This window comes from Pseudorca crassidens, unplaced genomic scaffold, assembly GCF_039906515.1.
Source record: "Pseudorca crassidens isolate mPseCra1 unplaced genomic scaffold, mPseCra1.hap1 Scaffold_50, whole genome shotgun sequence".
NCBI classification, from domain to species: domain Eukaryota; kingdom Metazoa; phylum Chordata; class Mammalia; order Artiodactyla; family Delphinidae; genus Pseudorca; species Pseudorca crassidens.
This window is the reverse complement of record NW_027136302.1, coordinates 2,272,241-2,295,669: the sequence shown is the minus strand read 5'-3', so window position 1 is coordinate 2,295,669 and position 23,429 is coordinate 2,272,241.

The window sequence follows — 23,429 nt, the reverse complement described above, 5'->3', positions numbered from 1 at the left end:
TAGGATTGGAGAGGTTCGGTGAGCAAATGAAGACCCTTTGAAGTCATATTGCATGGTACCCATTCCACGGGTCTCAACTCTCCAGGTTTAAGGTATTCTTCCTTCAGCTAAAACATGCATGTGAAACCCAGAGTATGATCAACCGTGTGAATGGGAGACGTGTTCAAATATGTCTCAGTTTTACTCCCCTGGTACTCGGGTGCAACATTCCAGACGCTTTACTAACACTCTCCCCACTTGGAGAGTCAGCGCCTTTAACCTCCTGTTTGGCCCAGTTTGCAATTTCTGCGGAAGATGAACAGGAATAGGGAGAACCAATGAGAGACTAGCTGGAGGTGTCTGGACGGGCAAATTTAACTCTCATTTCCCACCAGGAAGAGGAAATAACCAAAGGCTCAGCGTGCCGTGCCGGAACCAGATTAGGGCCTGAAGCCATCTTGCGGTGTTGCGGCCAGCTCACAAGAAAGCGAGTTGAAGAAAGGAGCTCAGGGGCACTGTAATTCACAAACCTGCGGAGTTATAAATGACAGCTATCGTCCAAAAATATACTGAAGTAAGGCTGCCAAGAGGACTTGAAAGCGGGGCAGAATTGCAGGAAACCGATTTCAGGAGGTAGACTGGAATTGCATTGAAAGCATAGGAAAAGAGGCAGAACGTCCACAATGATGCACTTGGCCAAAAAGGGCGTATGCGTTTTTTCCTGAATATATTCAGGAAAAAACGCATACGCCCTTTTTGGCCAACCAAGCAAGCTTGCAAAGAAATCTGCACTACAATGAAGACTCACTTCCCCCCGGTCAAAAGGGTCATCTGAAGAAAGTGTAAAATCCAGAAAGGCAGGACAGGCCATGGAGAACTGGGAGCCTTGTTATGCTGATGGGCGGGATGTAAATTGCCAACAGCCACTTGGGAGAATTGTATGTTGTTTCCTGAAACATCTAAAAACCAAAGCAACAGAGCCTAGGGCACTTCCACTTATGGTCCTATAGCTTAGGGAAATTAAAATCAAAGAGACACAGCCACCCCAAAGTTTGGGACGGCTCTGTTTACAAGAACCTCATTTACGGTACAAGTTCAATATTGCAGAAAGTGAAAAATGGATAAAGAAATTGTGGTACTTACGTACAATGTAGTATCACTCAGCAATGAAATCTATGTCATCAGTCCCATAGCAGCATAATGAGTGGATTCAGGTTTGATGATTCTAACTGAAATAAGTCACACAGAAAAAGCAACATCATAAGATATCACTAACACACGGGATGTAAACTTGGCTACACAAGAACTGAATTACAGAACAGAACAGGGTCTCAAATTGAGAAAACCAACTTATGCTTGCTTAAGGGGAAAGTTGAGTTGAGGTGCTGCATAAAACCAGAGATTGAAATGAGCACAGATAAAGTTCCTTAAGCCAAATATGGAATAGACAAGAGCTACTCCTTGCTCAACGAAATGGACTCAACACCCCATATTAAACGCCTAAGAATGTACCTGACTAGTAAGTATCTTAAAACCTATGGATTGCTATGTCTCCAAAAGAGAATCAAGCGTGTGTACAGGGGCATAAACGCAGCAGTGATAGGATTGGAGAGGTTCGGTGAGCAAATGAAGACCCTTTGAAGTCATATTGCATGGTACCCATTCCACGGGTTTCAACTACCCAGGTTTAAGGTATTCTTCCTTCAGCTAAAACATGCATGGGGAACCCAGAGTATGATCAACCGTGTGAAAGGGAGACGTGTTCAAATATGTCTCAGTTTTTGTCCCCTGGTACTCGGGTGCAACATTCCAGACGCTTTACTAACACTCTCCCCACTTGGAGAGTCAGCGCCTTTAACCTCCTGTTTGGCCCAGTTTGCAATTTCTGCGGAAGATGAACAGGAATAGGGAGAACCAATGAGAGACTAGCTGGAGGTGTCTGGACGGGCAAATTTAACTCTCATTTCCCACAAGGAAGAGGAAATAACCAAAGGCTTAGCGTGCCGTGCCGGAACCAGATTAGGGCCTGAAGCCATCCTGCGGTGTTGCTGCCAGGTCACAAGAAAGCGAGATGAAGAAAGGAGCTCAGGGGCACTGTAATTCACAAACCTGCAGACTTATAAATGACGGCTATCGTCCAAAAATATACTGAAGTAAGGCTGCCAAGAGGACTTGAAAGCGGGGCAGAATTGCAGGAAACCGATTTCAGGCGGTAGACTGGAATTGCATTTAAAGCATAGGAAAAGAGGCAGAACGTCCACCATGATGCACTTGGCCAAAAAGGGCGTATGCGCTTTTTCCTGAATATATGCAGGAAAAAACGCATACGCACTTTTTGGCCAACCAAGCAAGCTTGCAAAGGAAATCTGCACTACAATGAAGTCTCAGTTCCCCCCGGTCAAAAGGGCCATCTGAAAAAAGTGTAAAATCCAGAAAGGCAGGAGAGGCCATGGAGAACTGGGAGCCTTGTTATGCTGATGGGCGGGATGTAAATTGCCAACAGACACTCGGGAGAAGTGTATGGTGTTTCCTGAAACTTCTAAAAAACAAAGCAACAGAGCCTAGGGCACTTCCACTTATGGTCCTATAGCTTAGGGAAATTAAAATCAAAAAGACACAGCCACCCCAAAGTTTGGGATGCCTCTGTTTACAAGAACCTCGTTTACGGTACAAGTTCAACATCGCAGAAAGTGAAAAATGGATAAAGAAGTTGTGGTATTTACTTACAAAGCAATATCACTCAGCAATGAAATCTATGTCATCAGGCCCTTAGCAGCACAATGAGTGGATTCAGGTATGATGATTCTAACGAAAATAAGTCACACAGAAAAAGAAACATCATAAGATATCAGTAATACACGGAATGTAAACTTGGCTACACAGGAACTGAATTACAGAACAGAAGAGGGTCTCAAATTTAGAAAACCAACTTATGCTTGCTTAAGGGGAAAGGTGAGTTGGGGTGCTGCATAAAACCAGAGATTGAAATGAGCACAGATAAAGTTCCTTAAGCCAAATATGGAATAGACAAGAGCTACTCCTTGCTCAACGAAATGGACTCAACACCCCATATTAAACGCCTAAGAATGTACCTGACTAGTAAGTATCTTAAAACCTATGGATTGCTATGTCTCCGAAAGAGAATCAAGCATGTGTACAGGGGCATAAACGCAGCAGTGATAGGATTGGAGAGGTTCGGTGGGCAAATGAAGACCCTTTGAAGTCATATTGCATGGTACCCATTCCACGGGTTTCAAATACCCAGGTTTAACGTATTCCTCCTTCAGCTAAAACATGCATGTGGAACCTAGAGTATGATCAACCATGTGATCGGGAGACGTGTTCAAATATGTCTCAGTTTTCGTACCCTGCTACTCGGGTTCAACATTCCAGACGCTTTACTAACACTCTCCCCACTTGGAGAGTCAGTCCCTTTAACCTCCTGTTTCGCCCAGTTTGCAATTTCTGCGGAAGATGAACAGGAATAGCGAGAACCAATGAGAGACTAGCTGGAGGTGTCTGGACGGGCAAATTTAACTCTCATTTCCCACCAGGAAGAGGAATTAACCAAAGGCTCAGCGTGCCGTGACGGAACCAGATTAGGGCCTGAAGCCATCCTGCGGTGTTGCGGCCAGCTCAAAAGAAAGCGAGTTGAAGAAAGGAGCTCAGGGGCACTGTAATTCACAAACCTGCAGAGTTATCAATGACAGCTTTCGTCCAAAAATATACTGAAGTAAGGCTGCCAAGAGGACTTGAAAGCGGGGCAGAATTGCAGGAAACCGATTTCAGGAGGTAGACTGGAATTGCATTGAAAGCATAGGAAAAGAGGCAGAACGTCCACAATGATGCACTTCGCCAAAAAGGGTGTATGTGTTTTTTCCAGAATATATTCAGGAAAAAACGCATACGCCCTTTTTGGCCAACCAAGCAAACTTGCAAAGGAAATCTGCACTACAATGAAGTCTCACTTCCCCCCGGTCAAAAGGGCCATCTGAAGAAAGTGTAAAATCCAGAAAGGCAGGACAGGCCATGGAGAACTGGGAGCCTTGTTATGCTGATGGGCGGGATGTAAATTGCCAACAGACACTCGGGAGAAGTGTATGGTGTTTCCTGAAACATCTAAAAAGCAAAGCAACAGAGCCTAGGGCACTTCCACTTATGGTCCTATAGCTTAGGGAAATTAAAATCAAAAAGACACAGCCACCCCAAAGTTTGGGACGCCTCTGTTTACAAGAACCTCGTTTACCGTACAAGTTCAATATCACAGAAAGTGAAAAATGGATAAAGAACTTGTGGTACTTACGTACAATGCAGTATCACTCAGCAATGAAATCTATGTCATCAGGCCCGTAGCAGCATAATGAGTGGATTCAGGTACGATGATTCTAACTGAAATAAGTCACACAGAAAAAGAAACATCATAAGATATCACTAATACACGGAATGTAAACTTGGCTACACAGGAACTGAATTCCAAAACAGAACATGGTCTCAAATTTAGAAAACAAACTTATGCTTGCTTAAGGGGAAAGGTGAGTTGGGGTGCTGCATAAAACCAGAGATTGAAATGAGCACAGATAAAGTTCCTTAAGCAAAATATGGAATAGACAAGAGCTACTCCTTGCTCAACGAAATGGACTCAACACCCCATATTAAACGCCTAAGAATGTACCTGATTAGTTAGTATCTTAAAACCTATGGATTGCTATGTCTCCAAAAGAGAATCAAGCATGTGTACAGGGGCATAAACGCAGCAGTGATAGGATTGGAGAGGTTCGGTGAGCAAATGAAGACCCTTTGAAGTCATATTGCATGGTACCCATTCCACGGGTTTCAACTACCCAGGTTTAAGGTATTCTTCCTTCAGCTAAAACATGCATGTGGAACCTAGAGTATGATCAACCATGTGATCGGGAGACGTGTTCAAATATGTCTCAGTTTTCGTACCCTGGTACTCGGGTGCAACATTCCAGACGCTTTACTAACACTCTCCCGACTTGGAGAGTCAGTCCCTTTAACCTCCTGTTTGGCCCAGTTTGCAATTTCTGCTGAAGATGAACAGGAATAGCGAGAACCAATGAGAGACTAGCTGGAGGTGTCTGGACGGGCAAATTTAACTCTCATTTCCCATCAGGAAGAGGAATTAACCAAAGGCTCAGCATGCCGTGCCGGAACCAGATTAGGGCCTGAAGCCATCCTGCGGTGTTGCGGCCAGGTCACAAGAAAGCGAGTTGAAGAAAGGAGCTCAGGGGCACTGTAATTCACAAACCTGCAGAGTTATAAATGACAGCTATCGTCCAAAAATATACTGAAGTAAGGCTGCCAAGAGGACTTGAAAGCGGGGCAGAATTGCAGGAAACTGATTTCAGGAGGTAGACTGGAATTGCATTGAAAGCATAGGAAAAGAGGCAGAACGTCCACAATGATGCACTTGGCCAAAAAGGGCGTATGCGTTTTTTCCTGAATATATTCAGGAAAAAACGCATACGCCCTTTTTGGCCAACCAAGCAAGCTTGCAAAGGAAATCTGCACTACAATGAAGTCTCACTTCCCCCCGGTCAAAAGGGCCGTCTGAAAAAAGTGTAAAATCCAGAAAGGCAGGACAGGCCATGGAGAACTGGGAGCCTTGTTATGCTGATGGGCGGGATGTAAATTGCCAACAGACACTGGGGAGAAGTGTATGGTGTTTCCTGAAACATCTAAAAAACAAAGCAACAGAGCCTAGGGCACTTCCACTTATGGTCCTATAGCTTAGGGAAATTAAAATCAAAAAGACACAGCCACCCCAAAGTTTGGGATGCCTCTGTTTACAAGAACCTCGTTTACAGTACAAGTTCAACATCGCATAAAGTGAAAAATGGATAAAGAAGTTGTGGTATTTACTTACAAACAATATCACTCAGCAATGAAATCTATGTCATCAGGCCCTTAGCAGCACAATGAGTGGATTCAGGTATGATGATTCTAACTGAAATAAGTCACACAGAAAAAGAAACATCATAAGATATCAGTAATACACGGAATGTAAACTTGGCTACATAGGAACTGAATTACAGAACAGAACAGGGTCTCAAATTTAGAAAACCAACTTATGCTTGCTTAAGGGTAAAGGTGAGTTTGGGTGCTGCATAAAACCAGAGATTGAAATGAGCACAGATAAAGTTCCTTAAGCCAAATATGGAATAGACAAGAGCTACTCCTTGATCAACGAAATGGACTCAACACCCCATATTAAACGCCTAAGAATGTACCTGACTAGTAAGTATCTTAAAACCTATGGATTGCTATGTCTCCAAAAGAGAATCAAGCGTGTGTACAGGGGCATAAACGCAGCAGTGATAGGATTGGAGAGGTTCGGTGAGCAAATGAAGACCCTTTGAAGTCATATTGCATGGTACCCATTCCACGGGTTTCAACTACCCAGGTTTAAGGTATTCTTCCTTCAGCTAAAACATGCATGGGGAACCCAGAGTATGATCAACCATGTGAACGGGAGACGTGTTCAAATATGTCTCAGTTTTCGTACCCTGGTACTCGGGTGCAACATTCCAGACGCTTTACTAACACTCTCCCCACTTGGAGAGTCAGCGCCTTTAACCTCCTGTTTGGCCCAGTTTGCAATTTCTGCGGAAGATGAACAGTAATAGGGAGAACCAATGAGAGACTAGCTGGAGGTGTCTGGACGGGCAAATTTAACTCTCATTTCCCACCAGGAAGAGGAAATAACCAAAGGCTTAGCGTGCCGTGCCGGAACCAGATTAGGGCCTGAAGCCATCCTGCGGTGTTGCGGCCAGGTCACAAGAAAGCGAGTTGAAGAAAGGAGCTCAGGGGCACTGTAATTCACAAACCTGCAGAGTTATAAATGACAGCTATCGTCCAAAAATATACTGAAGTAAGGCTGCCAAGAGGACTTGAAAGCGGGGCAGAATTGCAGGAAACCGATTTCAGGAGGTAGACTGGAATTGCATTGAAAGCATAGGAAAAGAGGCAGAACGTCCACCATGATGCACTTGGCCAAAAAGTGCGTATGCGCTTTTTCCTGAATATATTCAGGAAAAAACGCATACGCCCTTTTTGGCCAACCAAGCAAGCTTGCAAAGGAAATCTGCACTACAATGAAGTCTCACTTCCCCCCGGCCAAAAGGGCCATCTGAAAAAAGTGTAAAATCCAGAAAGGCAGGACAGGCCATGGAGAACTGGGAGCCTTGTTATGCTGATGGGCGGGATGTAAATTGCCAACAGACACTCGGGAAAAGTGTATGGTGTTTCCTGAAACATCTAAAAAACAAAGCAACAGAGCCTAGGGCACTTCCACTTATGGTCCTATAGCTTAGGGTAATTAAAATCAAAAAGACACAGCCACCCCAAAGTTTGGGACGCCTCTGTTTACAAGAACCTCGTTTACAGTACAAGTTCAACATCGCAGAAAGTGAAAAATGGATAAAGAAGTTGTGGTATTTACTTACAAAGCAATATCACTCAACAATGAAATCTATGTCATCAGGCCCTTAGCAGCACAATGAGTGGATTCAGATATGATGATTCTAACTGAAATAAGTCACACAGAAAAAGAAACATCATAAGATATCAGTAATACACGGAATGTAAACTTGGCTACACAGGAACTGAATTCCAAAACAGAACAGGGTCTCAAATTTAGAAAACCAACTTATGCTTCCTTAAGGGGAAAGGTGATTTGGGGTGCTGCATAAAACCAGCGATTGAAATGAGCACAGATAAAGTTCCTTAAGCCAAATACGGAATAGACAAGAGCTACTCCTTGCTCAACGAAATGGACTCAACACCCCATATTAAACGCCTAAGAATGTACCTGACTAGTAAGTATCTTAAAACCTATGGATTGCTATGTCTCCAAAAGAGAATCAAGCGTGTGGACAGGGGCATAAAAGCAGCAGTGATAGGATTGGAGAGGTTTGGTGAGCAAATGAAGACCCTTTGAAGTCATATTGCATGGTACCCATTACACGGGTCTCAACTCTCCAGGTTTAAGTTATTCTTCCTTCAGCTAAAACATGCATGTGGAACCCAGAGTATGATCAACCGTGTGAATGGGAGACGTGTTCAAATATGTCTCAGTTTTCCTCCCCTGGTTCTCGGGTGCAACATTCCAGACGCTTTACTAACACTCTCCCGACTTGGAGAGTCAGTCCCTTTAACCTCCTGTTTGGCCCAGTTTGCAATTTCTGCGGAAGATGAACAGGAGTAGCGAGAACCAATGAGAGACTAGCTGGACGTGTCTGGACGGGCAAATTTAACTCTCATTTCCCACCAGGGAGAGGAATTAACCAAAGGCTCAGTGTGCCGTGCCGGAACCAGATTAGGGCCTGAAGCCATCCTGTGGTGTTGCGGCCAGGTGACAAGAAAGCGAGTTGAAGAAAGGAGCTCAGGGGCACTGTAATTCACAAACCTGCAGAGTTATAAATGACAGCTATCGTCCAAAAATATACTGAAGTAAGGCTGCCAAGAGGACTTGAAAGCAGGGCAGAATTGCAGGAAACCGATTTCAGGAGGTAGACTGGAATTGCATTGAAAGCATAGGAAAAGAGGCAGAACGTCCACAATGATGCACTTGGCCAAAAAGGGCGTATGCGTTTTTTCCTGAATATATTCAGGAAAAATCGCATACGCACTTTTTGGCCAACCAAGCAAGCTTGCAAAGGAAATCTGCACTACAATGAAGTCTCACTTCCCCCCGGTCAAAAGGGCCATCTGAAAAAAGTGTAAAATCCAGAAAGGCAGGAGAGGCCATGGAGAACTGGGAGCCTTGTTATGCTGATGGGCGGGATGTAAATTGCCAACAGACACTAGGGAGAAGTGTATGCTGTTTCCTGAAACATCTAAAAAACAAAGCAACAGAGCCTAGGGCACTTCCACTTATGATCCTATAGCTTAGGGAAATTAAAATCAAAAAGACACAGCCACCCCAAAGTTTGGGACGCCTCTGTTTACAAGAACCTCGTTTACCGTACAAGTTCAATATCACAGAAAGTGAAAAATGGATAAAGAACTTGTGGTACTTACGTACAATGCAGTATCACTCAGCAATGAAATCTATGTCATCAGGCCCGTAGCAGCATAATGAGTGGATTCAGGTACGATGATTCTAACTGAAATAAGTCACACAGAAAAAGAAACATCATAAGATATCACTAATACACGGAATGTACACTTGGCTACACAGGAACTGAATTCCAAAACAGAACAGGGTCTCAAATTTAGAAAACCAACTTATGCTTGCTTAAGGGGAAAGGTGAGTTGGGGTGCTGCATAAAACCAGAGATTGAAATGAGCACAGATAAAGTTCCTTAAGCCAAATATGGAATAGACAAGAGCTACTCCTTGCTCAACGAAATGGACTCAACACCCCATATTAAACGCCTAAGAATGTACCTGACTAGTAAGTATCTTAAAACCTATGGATTGCTATGTCTCCAAAAGAGAATCAAGCGTGTGTAAAGGGGCATAAACACAGAAGTGATAGGATTGGAGAGGTTCGGCGAGCAAAGGAAGACCCTTTGAAGTCATATTGCATGGTACCCATTACACGGGTCTCAGCTCTCCACGTTTAAGGTATTCTTCCTTCGGCTAAAACATGCATGTGGAACCCAGAGTATGATCAACCGTGAGAACGGGAGACGTGTTCAAATATGTCTCAGTTTTTCTGCCCTGGTACTCGGGTGCAACATTCCAGACGCTTTACTAACACTCTCCCCACTTGGAGAGTCAATCCCTTTAACCTCCTGTTTGGCCCAGTTTGCAATTTCTGCGGAAGATGAACAGGAATAGCGAGAACCAATGAGAGACTAGCTGGAGGTGTCTGGACGGGCAAATTTAACTCTCATTTCCCACCAGGAAAAGGAATTAACCAAAGGCTCAGCGTGCCGTGCCGGAACCAGATTAGGGCCTGAAGCCATCCTGCGGTGTTGCGGCCAGCTCAAAAGAAAGCGAGTTGAAGAAAGGAGCTCAGGGGCACTGTAATTCACAAACCTGCAGAGTTATAAATGACAGCTATCGTCCAAAAATATACTGAAGTAAGGCTGCCAAGAGGACTTGAAAGCGGGGCAGAATTGCAGGAAACCGATTTCAGGAGGTAGACTGGAATTGCATTGAAAGCATAGGAAAAGAGGCAGAACGTCCACAATGATGCACTTGGCCAAAAAGGGCGTATGCGTTTTTTCCTGAATATATTCAGGAAAAAACGCATACGCCCTTTTTGGCCAACCAAGCAAGCTTGCAAAGGAAATCTGCACTACAATGAAGTCTCACTTCCCCCCGGTCAAAAGGGCCATCTGAAAAAAGTGTAAAATCCAGAAAGGCAGGACAGGCCATGGAGAACTGGGAGCCTTGTTATGCTGATGGGCGGGATGTAAATTGCCAACAGACACTCGGGAGAAGTGTATGGTGTTTCCTGAAACATCTAAAAAACAAAGCAACAGAGCCTAGGGCACTTCCACTTATGGTCCTATAGCTTAGGGAAATTAAAATCAAAAAGACACAGCCACCCCAAAGTTTGGGACGCCTCTCTTTACAAGAACCTCGTTTACCGTACAAGTTCAATATCACAGAAAGTGAAAAATGGATAAAGAACTTGTGGTACTTACGTACAATGCAGTATCACTCAGCAATGAAATCTATGTCATCAGGCCCGTAGCAGCATAATGAGTGGATTCAGGTACGATGATTCTAACTGAAATAAGTCACACAGAAAAAGAAACATCATAAGATATCACTAATACACGGAATGTAAACTTGGCTACACAGGAACTGAATTACAGAACAGAACAGGGTCTCAAATTTAAAAAACCAACTTATGCTTGCTTAAGGGGAAAGGTGAGTTGGGGTGCTGCATAAAACCAGAGATTGAAATGAGCACAGATAAAGTTCCTTAAGCCAAATATGGAATAGACAAGAGCTACTCCTTGATCAACGAAATGGACTCAACACCCCATATTAAACGCCTAAGAATGTACCTGACTAGTAAGTATCATAAAACCTATGTATTGCTATGTCTCCAAAAGAGAATCAAGCGTGTGTACAGGGGCATAAACGCAGCAGTGATAGGATTGGAGAGGTTCGGTTAGCAAATGAAGACCCTTTGAAGTCATATTGCATGGTACCCATTCCATGGGTTTCAACTACCCAGGTTTAAGGTATTCTTCCTTCAGCTAAAACATGCATGTGGAACCTAGAGTATGATCAACCATGTGATCGGGAGACATGTTCAAATATGTCTCAGTTTTCGTACCCTGGTACTCGGGTGCAACATTCCAGACGCTTTACTAACACTCTCCCCACTTGGAGAGTCAGCGCCTTTAACAACCTGTTTGGCCCAGTTTGCAATTTCTGTGGAAGATGAACAGGAATAGGGAGAACCAATGAGAGACTAGCTGGAGGTGTCTGGACGGGCAAATTTAACTCTCATTTCCAAACCAGGAAGAGGAATTAACCAAAGGCTCAGCCTGCCGTGCCGGAACCAGTTTAGGGCCTGAAGCCATCCTGCGGTGTTGCGGCCAGGTCACAAGAAAGCGAGTTGAAGAAAGGAGCTCAGGGGCACTGTAATTCACAAACCTGCAGAGTTATAAATGACAGCTATCGTCCAAAAATATACTGAAGTAAGGCTGCCAAGAGGACTTGAAAGCGGGGCAGAATTGCAGGAAACCGATTTCAGGAGGTAGACTGGAATTGCACTGAAAGCATAGGAAAAGAGGCAGAACGTCCACAATGATGCACTTGGCCAAAAAGGGCGTATGCGTTTTTTCCTGAATATATTCAGGAAAAAACGCATACGCCCTTTTTGGCCAACCAAGCAAGCTTGCAAAGGAAATCTGCACTACAATGAAGTCTCACTTCCCCCCGGTCAAAAGGGCCATCTGAAAAAAGTGTAAAATCCAGAAAGGCAGGACAGGCCATGGAGAACTGGGAGCCTTGTTATGCTGATGGGCGGGATGTAAATTGCCAACAGACACTCGGGAGGAGTGTATGGTGTTTCCTGAAACATCTAAAAAACAAAGCAACAGAGCCTAGGGCACTTCCACTTATGGTCCTATAGCTTAGGGAAATTAAAATCAAAAAGACACAGCCACCCCAAAGTTTGGGACGCCTCTGTTTACAAGAACCTCGTTTACAGTACAAGTTCAACATCACAGAAAGTGAAAAATGGATAAAGAAGTTGTGGTATTTACTTACAAAGCAATATCACTCAGCAATGAAATCTATGTCATCAGGCCCTCAGCAGCACAATGAGTGGATTCAGGTATGATGATTCTAACTGAAATAAGTCACACAGAAAAAGAAACATCATAAGATATCAGTAATACACGGAATGTAAACTTGGCTACACAGGAACTGAATTACAGAACAGAACAGGGTCTCAAATTTAGAAAACCAACTTATGCTTGCTTAAGGGGAAAGGTGAGTTGGGGTGCTGCATAAAACCAGAGATTGAAATGAGCACAGATAAAGTTCCTTAAGCCAAAAATGGAATAGACAAGAGCTACTCCTTGTTCAACGAAATGGACTCAACACCCCATATTAAACGCCTAAGAATGTACCTGACTAGTAAGTATCTTAAAACCTATGGATTGCTATGTCTCCAAAAGAGAATCAAGCGTGTGTACAGGGGCATAAACGCAGCAGTGATAGGATTGGAGAGGTTTGGTGAGCAAATGAAGACCCTTTGAAGTCATATTGCATGGTACATATTACACGGGTCTCAACTCTCCAGGTTTAAGGTATTCTTCCTTCAGCTAAAACATGCATGTGGAACCCAGAGTATGATCAACCGTGTGAACGGGAGACGTGTTCAAATATGTCTCAGTTTTCGTACCCTGGTACTCGGGTGCAACATTCCAGACGCTTTACTAACACTCTCCCCACTTGGAGAGTCAGCGCCTTTAACCTCCTGTTTGGCCCAGTTTGCAATTTCTGCGGAAGATGAACAGGAATAGGGAGAACAAATGAGAGACTAGCTGGAGGTGTCTGGACGGGCAAATTTAACTCTCATTTCCCACCAGGAAGAGGAAATAACCAAAGGCTCAGCGTGCCGTGCCGGAAGCAGATTAGGGTCTGAAGCCATCCTGCGGTGTTGCAGCCAGCTCTAAAGAAAGCGAGTTGAAGAAAGGAGCTCAGGGACACTGTAATTCACAAACCTGCAGAGTTATAAATGACACCTATCGTCCAAAAATATACTGAAGTAAGGCTGCCAAGAGGACTTGAAAGCGGGGCAGAATTGCAGGAAACCGATTTCAGGAGGTAGACTGGAATTGCATAGAAAGCATAGGAAAAGAGGCAGAACGTCCACAATGATGCACTTGCCCAAAAAGGGAGTATGCATTTTTTCCTGAATATATTCAGGAAAAAACTCATACGCCCTTTTTGGGCAACCAAGCAAGCTTGCAAAGGAAATCTGCACTACAATGAAGTCTCACTTCCCCCCGGTCAAAAGGGCCATCTGAAAAAAGTGTAAAATCCAGAAAGGCAGGACAGGCCATGGAGAACTGGGAGACTTGTTATGCTGATGGGCAGGATGTAAATTGCCAACAGCCACTTGGGAGAAGTGTATGGTGTTTCCTGAAACATCTAAAAAACAAAGCAACAGAGCCTAGGGCACTTCCACTTATGGTCCTATAGCTTAGGGAAATTAAAATCAAAAAGACACAGCCACTGCAAAGTTTGGGACACCTCTGTTTACAAGAACCTCGTTTACCGTACAAGTTCAATATCACAGAAAGTGAAAAATGGATAAAGAACATGTGGTACTTACGTACAATGCAGTATCACTCAGCAATGAAATCTATGTCATCACGCCCATAGCAGCATAATGAGTGGATTCAGGTACGATGATTCTAACTGAAATAAGTCACACAGAAAAAGAAACATCATAAGATATCACTAATACACGGAATGTAAACTTGGCTACACGGGAACTGAATTACAGAACAGAACAGGGTCTCAAATTTAGAAAACCAACTTATGTTTGCTTAAGGGGAAAGGTGAGTTGGGGTGCTGCATAAAACCAGAGATTGAAATGAGCACAGATAAAGTTCCTTAAGCCAAATATGGAATAGACAAGAGCTGCTCCTTGATCAACGAAATGGACTCAACACCGCATATTAAACGCCTAAGAATGTATCTGACTAGTAAGTATCTTAAAACCTATGGATTGCTATGTCTCCGAAAGAGAATCAAGCATGTGTACAGGGGCATAAACGCAGCAGTGATAGGATTGGAGAGGTTCGGTGAGCAAATGAAGACCCTTTGAAGTCATATTGCATGGTACCCATTCCACGGGTGTCAACTACCCAGTTTTAAGGTATTCTTCCTTCAGCTAAAACATGCATGTGGAACCTAGAGTATGATCAACCATGTGATCGGGAGACGTGTTCAAATATGTCTCAGTTTTCGTACCCTGGTAATTGGGTGCAACATTCCAGACGCTTTACTGACACTCTCCCGACTTGGAGAGTCAGTCCCTTTAACCTCCTGTTTGGCCCAGTTTGCAATTTCTGCGGAAGATGAACAGGCATAACGAGAACCAATGAGAGACTAGCTGGAGGTGTCTGGACGGGCAAATTTAACTCTCATTTCCCACTAGGAAGAGGAACTAACCAAAGGCTCAGACTGCTGTGCCGGAACCAGATTAGGGCCTGAAGCCATCCTGCGGTGTTGCGGCCAGCTCACAAGAAAGCGAGTTGAAGAAAGGAGCTCAGGGGCACTGTAATTCACAAACCTGCAGAGTTATAAATGACAGCTATCGTCCAAAAATATACTGAAGTAAGGCTGCCAAGAGGACTTGAAAGCGGGGCAGAATTGCAGGAAACCGATTTCAGGAGGTAGACTGGAATTGCATTGAAAGCATAGGAAAAGAGGCAGAACGTCCACAATGATGCACTTGGCCAAAAAGGGCGTATGCGTTTTTTCCTGAATATATTCAGGAAAAAACGCATACGCCCTTTTTGGCCAACCAAGCAAGCTTGCAAAGGAAATCTGCACTACAATGAAGTCTCACTTCCCCCCGGTCAAAAGGGCCATCTGAAAAAAGTGTAAAATCCAGAAAGGCAGGACAGGCCATGGAGAACTGGGAGCCTTGTTATGCTGATGGGCGGGATGTAAATTGCCAACAGACACTCGGGAGAAGTGTATGGTGTTTCCTGAAACATCTAAAAAACAAAGCAACAGAGCCTAGGGCACTTCCACTTATGGTCCTATAGCTTAGGGAAATTAAAATCAAAAAGACACAGCCACCCCAAAGTTTGGGACGCCTCTCTTTACAAGAACCTCGTTTACCGTACAAGTTCAATATCACAGAAAGTGAAAAATGGATAAAGAACTTGTGGTACTTACGTACAATGCAGTATCACTCAGCAATGAAATCTATGTCATCAGGCCCGTAGCAGCATAATGAGTGGATTCAGGTACGATGATTCTAACTGAAATAAGTCACACAGAAAAAGAAACATCATAAGATATCACTAATACACGGAATGTAAACTTGGCTACACAGGAACTGAATTACAGAACAGAACAGGGTCTCAAATTTAAAAAACCAACTTATGCTTGCTTAAGGGGAAAGGTGAGTTGGGGTGCTGCATAAAACCAGAGATTGAAATGAGCACAGATAAAGTTCCTTAAGCCAAAAATGGAATAGACAAGAGCTACTCCTTGATCAACGAAATGGACTCAACACCCCATATTAAACGCCTAAGAATGTACCTGACTAGTAAGTATCATAAAACCTATGTATTGCTATGTCTCCAAAAGAGAATCAAGCGTGTGTACAGGGGCATAAACGCAGCAGTGATAGGATTGGAGAGGTTCGGTGAGCAAATGAAGACCCTTTGAAGTCATATTGCATGGTACCCATTCCATGGGTTTCAACTACCCAGGTTTAAGGTATTCTTCCTTCAGCTAAAACATGCATGTGGAACCTAGAGTATGATCAACCATGTGATCGGGAGACGTGTTCAAATATGTCTCAGTTTTCGTACCCTGGTACTCGGGTGCAACATTCCAGACGCTTTACTAACACTCTCCCCACTTGGAGAGTCAGCGCCTTTAACAACCTGTTTGGCCCAGTTTGCAATTTCTGTGGAAGATGAACAGGAATAGGGAGAACCAATGAGAGACTAGCTGGAGGTGTCTGGACGGGCAAATTTAACTCTCATTTCCAAACCAGGAAGAGGAATTAACCAAAGGCTCAGCCTGCCGTGCCGGAACCAGTTTAGGGCCTGAAGCCATCCTGCGGTGTTGCGGCCAGGTCACAAGAAAGCGAGTTGAAGAAAGGAGCTCAGGGGCACTGTAATTCACAAACCTGCAGAGTTATAAATGACAGCTATCGTCCAAAAATATACTGAAGTAAGGCTGCCAAGAGGACTTGAAAGCGGGGCAGAATTGCAGGAAACCGATTTCAGGAGGTAGACTGGAATTGCACTGAAAGCATAGGAAAAGAGGCAGAACGTCCACAATGATGCACTTGGCCAAAAAGGGCGTATGCGTTTTTTCCTGAATATATTCAGGAAAAAACGCATACGCCCTTTTTGGCCAACCAAGCAAGCTTGCAAAGGAAATCTGCACTACAATGAAGTCTCACTTCCCCCCGGTCAAAAGGGCCATCTGAAAAAAGTGTAAAATCCAGAAAGGCAGGACAGGCCATGGAGAACTGGGAGCCTTGTTATGCTGATGGGCGGGATGTAAATTGCCAACAGACACTCGGGAGGAGTGTATGGTGTTTCCTGAAACATCTAAAAAACAAAGCAACAGAGCCTAGGGCACTTCCACTTATGGTCCTATAGCTTAGGGAAATTAAAATCAAAAAGACACAGCCACCCCAAAGTTTGGGACGCCTCTGTTTACAAGAACCTCGTTTACAGTACAAGTTCAACATCACAGAAAGTGAAAAATGGATAAAGAAGTTGTGGTATTTACTTACAAAGCAATATCACTCAGCAATGAAATCTATGTCATCAGGCCCTCAGCAGCACAATGAGTGGATTCAGGTATGATGATTCTAACTGAAATAAGTCACACAGAAAAAGAAACATCATAAGATATCAGTAATACACGGAATGTAAACTTGGCTACACAGGAACTGAATTACAGAACAGAACAGGGTCTCAAATTTAGAAAACCAACTTATGCTTGCTTAAGGGGAAAGGTGAGTTGGGGTGCTGCATAAAACCAGAGATTGAAATGAGCACAGATAAAGTTCCTTAAGCCAAAAATGGAATAGACAAGAGCTACTCCTTGTTCAACGAAATGGACTCAACACCCCATATTAAACGCCTAAGAATGTACCTGACTAGTAAGTATCTTAAAACCTATGGATTGCTATGTCTCCAAAAGAGAATCAAGCGTGTGTACAGGGGCATAAACGCAGCAGTGATAGGATTGGAGAGGTTTGGTGAGCAAATGAAGACCCTTTGAAGTCATATTGCATGGTACACATTACACGGGTCTCAACTCTCCAGGTTTAAGGTATTCTTCCTTCAGCTAAAACATGCATGTGGAACCCAGAGTATGATCAACCGTGTGAACGGGAGACGTGTTCAAATATGTCTCAGTTTTCGTACCCTGGTACTCGGGTGCAACATTCCAGACGCTTTACTAACACTCTCCCCACTTGGAGAGTCAGCGCCTTTAACCTCCTGTTTGGCCCAGTTTGCAATTTCTGCGGAAGATGAACAGGAATAGGGAGAACAAATGAGAGACTAGCTGGAGGTGTCTGGACGGGCAAATTTAACTCTCATTTCCCACCAGGAAGAGGAAATAACCAAAGGCTCAGCGTGCCGTGCCGGAAGCAGATTAGGGTCTGAAGCCATCCTGCGGTGTTGCAGCCAGCTCTAAAGAAAGCGAGTTGAAGAAAGGAGCTCAGGGACACTGTAATTCACAAACCTGCAGAGTTATAAATGACAGCTATCGTCCAAAAATATACTGAAGTAAGGCTGCCAAGAGGACTTGAAAGCGGGGCAGAATTGCAGGAAACCGATTTCAGGAGGTAGACTGGAATTGCATAGAAAGCATAGGAAAAGAGGCAGAACGTCCACAATGATGCACTTGCCCAAAAAGGGAGTATGCATTTTTTCCTGAATATATTCAGGAAAAAACGCATACGCCCTTTTTGGCCAACCAAGCAAGCTTGCAAAGGAAATCTGCACTACAATGAAGTCTCACTTCCCCCCGGTCAAAAGGGCCATCTGAAAAAAGTGTAAAATCCAGAAAGGCAGGACAGGCCATGGAGAACTGGGAGACTTGTTATGCTGATGGGCAGGATGTAAATTGCCAACAGCCACTTGGGAGAAGTGTATGGTGTTTCCTGAAACATCTAAAAAACAAAGCAACAGAGCCTAGGGCACTTCCACTTATGGTCCTATAGCTTAGGGAAATTAAAATCAAAAAGACACAGCCACTGCAAAGTTTGGGACACCTCTGTTTACAAGAACCTCGTTTACCGTACAAGTTCAATATCACAGAAAGTGAAAAATGGATAAAGAACATGTGGTACTTACGTACAATGCAGTATCACTCAGCAATGAAATCTATGTCATCAGGCCCATAGCAGCATAATGAGTGGATTCAGGTACGATGATTCTAACTGAAATAAGTCACACAGAAAAAGAAACATCATAAGATATCACTAATACACGGAATGTAAACTTGGCTACACGGGAACTGAATTACAGAACAGAACAGGGTCTCAAATTTAGAAAACCAACTTATGCTTGCTTAAGGGGAAAGGTGAGTTGGGGTGCTGCATAAAACCAGACATTGAAATGAGCACAGATAAAGTTCCTTAAGCCAAATATGGAATAGACAAGAGCTGCTCCTTGCTCAACGAAATGGACTCAACACCGCATATTAAATGCCTAAGAATGTACCTGACTAGTAAGTATCTTAAAACCTATGGATTGCTATGTCTCCGAAAGAGAATCAAGCATGTGTACAGGGGCATAAACGCAGCAGTGATAGGATTGGAGAGGTTCGGTGAGCAAATGAAGACCCTTTGAAGTCATATTGCATGGTACCCATTCCACGGGTGTCAACTACCCAGTTTTAAGGTATTCTTCCTTCAGCTAAAACATGCATGTGGAACCTAGAGTATGATCAACCATGTGATCGGGAGACGTGTTCAAATATGTCTCAGTTTTCGTACCCTGGTAATTGGGTGCAACATTCCAGACGCTTTACTGACACTCTCCCGACTTGGAGAGTCAGTCCCTTTAACCTCCTGTTTGGCCCAGTTTGCAATTTCTGCGGAAGATGAACAGGCATAGCGAGAACCAATGAGAGACTAGCTGGAGGTGTCTGGACGGGCAAATTTAACTCTCATTTCCCACTAGGAAGAGGAACTAACCAAAGGCTCAGACTGCTGTGCCGGAACCAGATTAGGGCCTGAAGCCATCCTGCGGTGTTGCGGCCAGCTCACAAGAAAGCGAGTTGAAGAAAGGAGCTCAGGGGCACTGTAATTCACAAACCTGCAGAGTTATAAATGACAGCTATCGTCCAAAAATATACTGAAGTAAGGCTGCCAAGAGGACTTGAAAGCGGGGCAGAATTGCAGGAAACCGATTTCAGGAGGTAGACTGGAATTGCATTGAAAGCATAGGAAAAGAGGCAGAACGTCCACAATGATGCACTTGGCCAAAAAGGGCGTATGCGTTTTTTCCTGAATATATTCAGGAAAAAACGCATACGCCCTTTTTGGCCAACCAAGCAAACTTGCAAAGGAAATCTGCACTACAATGAAGTCTCACTTCCCCCCGGTCAAAAGGGCCATCTGAAAAAAGTGTAAAATCCAGAAAGGCAGGACAGGCCATGGAGAACTGGGAGCCTTGTTATGCTGATGGGCGGGATGTAAATTGCCAACAGACACTCGGGAGAAGTGTATGGTGTTTCCTGAAACATCTAAAAAACAAAGCAACAGAGCCTAGGGCACTTCCACTTATGGTCCTATAGCTTAGGGAAATTAAAATCAAAAAGACACAGCCACCCCAAAGTTTGGGACGCCTCTCTTTACAAGAACCTCGTTTACAGTACAAGTTCAACATCACAGAAAGTGAAAAATGGATAAAGAAGTTGTGGTATTTACTTACAAAGCAATATCACTCAGCAATGAAATCTATGTCATCAGGCCCTCAGCAGCACAATGAGTGGATTCAGGTATGATGATTCTAACTGAAATAAGTCACACAGAAAAAGAAACATCATAAGATATCAGTAATACACGGAATGTAAACTTGGCTACACAGGAACTGAATTACAGAACAGAACAGGGTCTCAAATTTAGAAAACCAACTTATGCTTGCTTAAGGGGAAAGGTGAGTTGGGGTGCTGCATAAAACCAGAGATTGAAATGAGCACAGATAAAGTTCCTTAAGCCAAAAATGGAATAGACAAGAGCTACTCCTTGCTCAACGAAATGGACTCAACACCCCATATTAAACGCCTAAGAATGTACAGGACTAGTAAGTATCTTAAAACCTATGGATTGCTATGTCTCCGAAAGAGAATCAAGCATGTGTACAGGGGCATAAACGCAGCAGTGATAGGATTGGAGAGGTTCGGTGAGCAAATGAAGAACCTTTGAAGTCATATTGCATGGTACCCATTCCACGGGTTTCAACTACCCAGGTTTAAGGTATTCTTCCTTCAGCTAAAACATGCATGTGGAACCTAGAGTATGATCAACCATGTGATCGGGAGACGTGTTCAAACATGTCTCAGTTTTCGTACCCTGGTACTCAGGTGCAACATTCCAGACGCTTTACTGACACTCTCCCGACTTGGAGAGTCAGTCCCTTTAACCTCCTCTTTGGCCCAGTTTGCAATTTCTGCGGAAGATGAACAGGCATAGTGAGAACCAATGAGAGACTAGCTGGAGGTGTCTGGACGGGCAAATTTAACTCTCATTTCCCACCAGGAAGAGGAATTAACCAAAGGCTCAGCGTGCCGTGCCAGAACCAGATTAGGGTCTGAAGCCATCCTGCGGTGTTGCGGCCAGCTCACAAGAAAGCGAGTTGAAGAAAGGAGCTCAGGGGCACTGTAATTCACAAACCTGCAGAGTTATAAATGACACCTATCGTCCAAAAATATACTGAAGTAAGGCTGCCAAGAGGACTTGAAAGCGGGGCAAAATTGCAGGAGACCGATTTCAGGAGGTAGACTGGAATTGCATTGAAAGCATAGGAAAAGAGGCAGAACGTCCACAATGATGCACTTGGCCAAAAAGGGTGTATGCATTTTTTCCTGAATATATTCAGGAAAAAACGCATACGCCCTTTTTGGCCAACCAAGCAAGCTTGCAAAGGAAATCTGCACTACAATGAAGTCTCACTTCCCCCCGGTCAAAAGGGCCATCTGAAAAAAGTGTAAAATCCAGAAAGGCAGGACAGGCCATGGAGAACTGGGAGCCTTGTTTTGCTGATAGGCGGGATGTAAATTGCCAACAGACACTCGGGAGAAGTGTATGGTGTTTCCTGAAACATCTAAAACACAAAGCAACAGAACCTAGGGCACTTCCACTTATGGTCCTATAGCTTAGGGAAATTAAAATCAAAAAGACACAGCCACCCCAAAGTTTGGGACGCCTCTGTTTACAAGAACCTCGTTTACCGTACAAGTTCAATATCACAGAAAGTGAAAAATGGATAAAGAACTTGTGGTACTTACGTACAATGCAGTATCACTCAGCAATGAAATCTAGGTCATCAGGCCCGTAGAAGCATAATGAGTGGATTCAGTTACGATGATTCTAACTGAAATAAGTCACACAGAAAAAAAATCATCATAAGATATCACTAATACACGGAATGTAAACTTGGCTACACAGGAACTGAATTCCAAAACAGAACAGGGTCTCAAATTTAGAAAACCAACTTATGCTTGCTTAAGGGGAAAGGTGAGTTGGGGTGCTGCATAAAACCAGAGATTGAAATGAGCACAGATAAAGTTCCTTAAGCCAAATATGGAATAGACAAGAGCTACTCCTTGCTCAACGAAATGGACTCAACACCCCATATTAAACGCCTAAGAATGTACCTGACTAGTAAGTATCTTAAAACCTATGGATTGCTATGTCTCCAAAAGAGAATCAAGCGTGTGTACAGGGGCATAAACGCAGCAGGGATAGGATTGGAGAGGTTCGGTGAGCAAATGAAGACCCTTTGAAGTCATATTGCATGGTACCCATTCCACGGGTCTCAACTCTCCAGGTTTAAGGTATTCTTCCTTCAGCTAAAACATGCATGTGGAGCCCAGAGTATGATCAACCATGTGAAGGGGAGACATGTTCAAATATGTCTCAGTTTTCCTCCCCTGGTACTCGGGTGCAACATTCCAGACGCTTTACTAACACTCTCCCCACTTGGAGAGTCAGCGCCTTTAACCTCCTGTTTGGCCCAGTTTGCAATTTCTGCGGAAGATGAACAGGAATAGGGAGAACCAATGAGAGACTAGCTGGAGGTGTCTGGACGGGCAAATTTAACTCTCATTTCCCACCAGGAAGAGGAAATAACCAAAGGCTCAGCGTGCCGTGCCGGAACCAGATTAGGGCCTGAAGCCATCCTGCGGTGTTGCGGTCAGCTCAAAAGAAAGCGAGTTGAAGAAAGGAGCTCAGGGTCACTGTAATTCACAAACCTGCGGAGTTATAAATGACAGCTATCGTCCAAAAATATACTGAAGTAAGGCTGCCAAGAGGACTTGAAAGCGGGGCAGAATTGCAGGAAACCGATTTCAGGAGGTAGACTGGAATTGCATTGAAAGCATAGGAAAAGAGGCAGAACGTCCACAATGATGCACTTGGCCAAAAAGGGCGTATGCGTTTTTTCCTGAATATATTCAGGAAAAAACGCATACGCCCTTTTTGGCCAACCAAGCAAGCTTGCAAAGGAAATCTGCACTACAATGAAGTCTCACTTCCCCCCGGTCAAAAGGGCCATCTGAAAAAAGTGTAAAATCCAGAAAGGCAGGACAGGCCATGGAGAACAGGGAGCCTTGTTATGCTGATGGGCGGGATGTAAATTGCCAACAGACACTAGGGAGAAGTGTATGCTGTTTCCTGAAACATCTAAAACACAAAGCAACAGAGCCTAGGGCACTTCCACTTATGGTCCTATAGCTTAGGGAAATTAAAATCAAAAAGACACAGCCACCGCAAAGTTTGGGACGCCTCTGTTTACAAGAACCTCGTTTACCATACAAGTTCAATATCACAGAAAGTGAAAAATGGATAAAGAACATGTGGTACTTACGTACAATGCAGTATCACTCAGCAATGAAATCTATGTCATCAGGCCCGTAGCAGCATAATGAGTGGATTCAGGTACGATGATTCTAACTGAAATAAGTCACACAGAAAAAGAAACATCATAAGATATCACTAATACACGGAATGTAAACTTGGCTACACAGGAACTGAATTACAGAACAGAACAGTG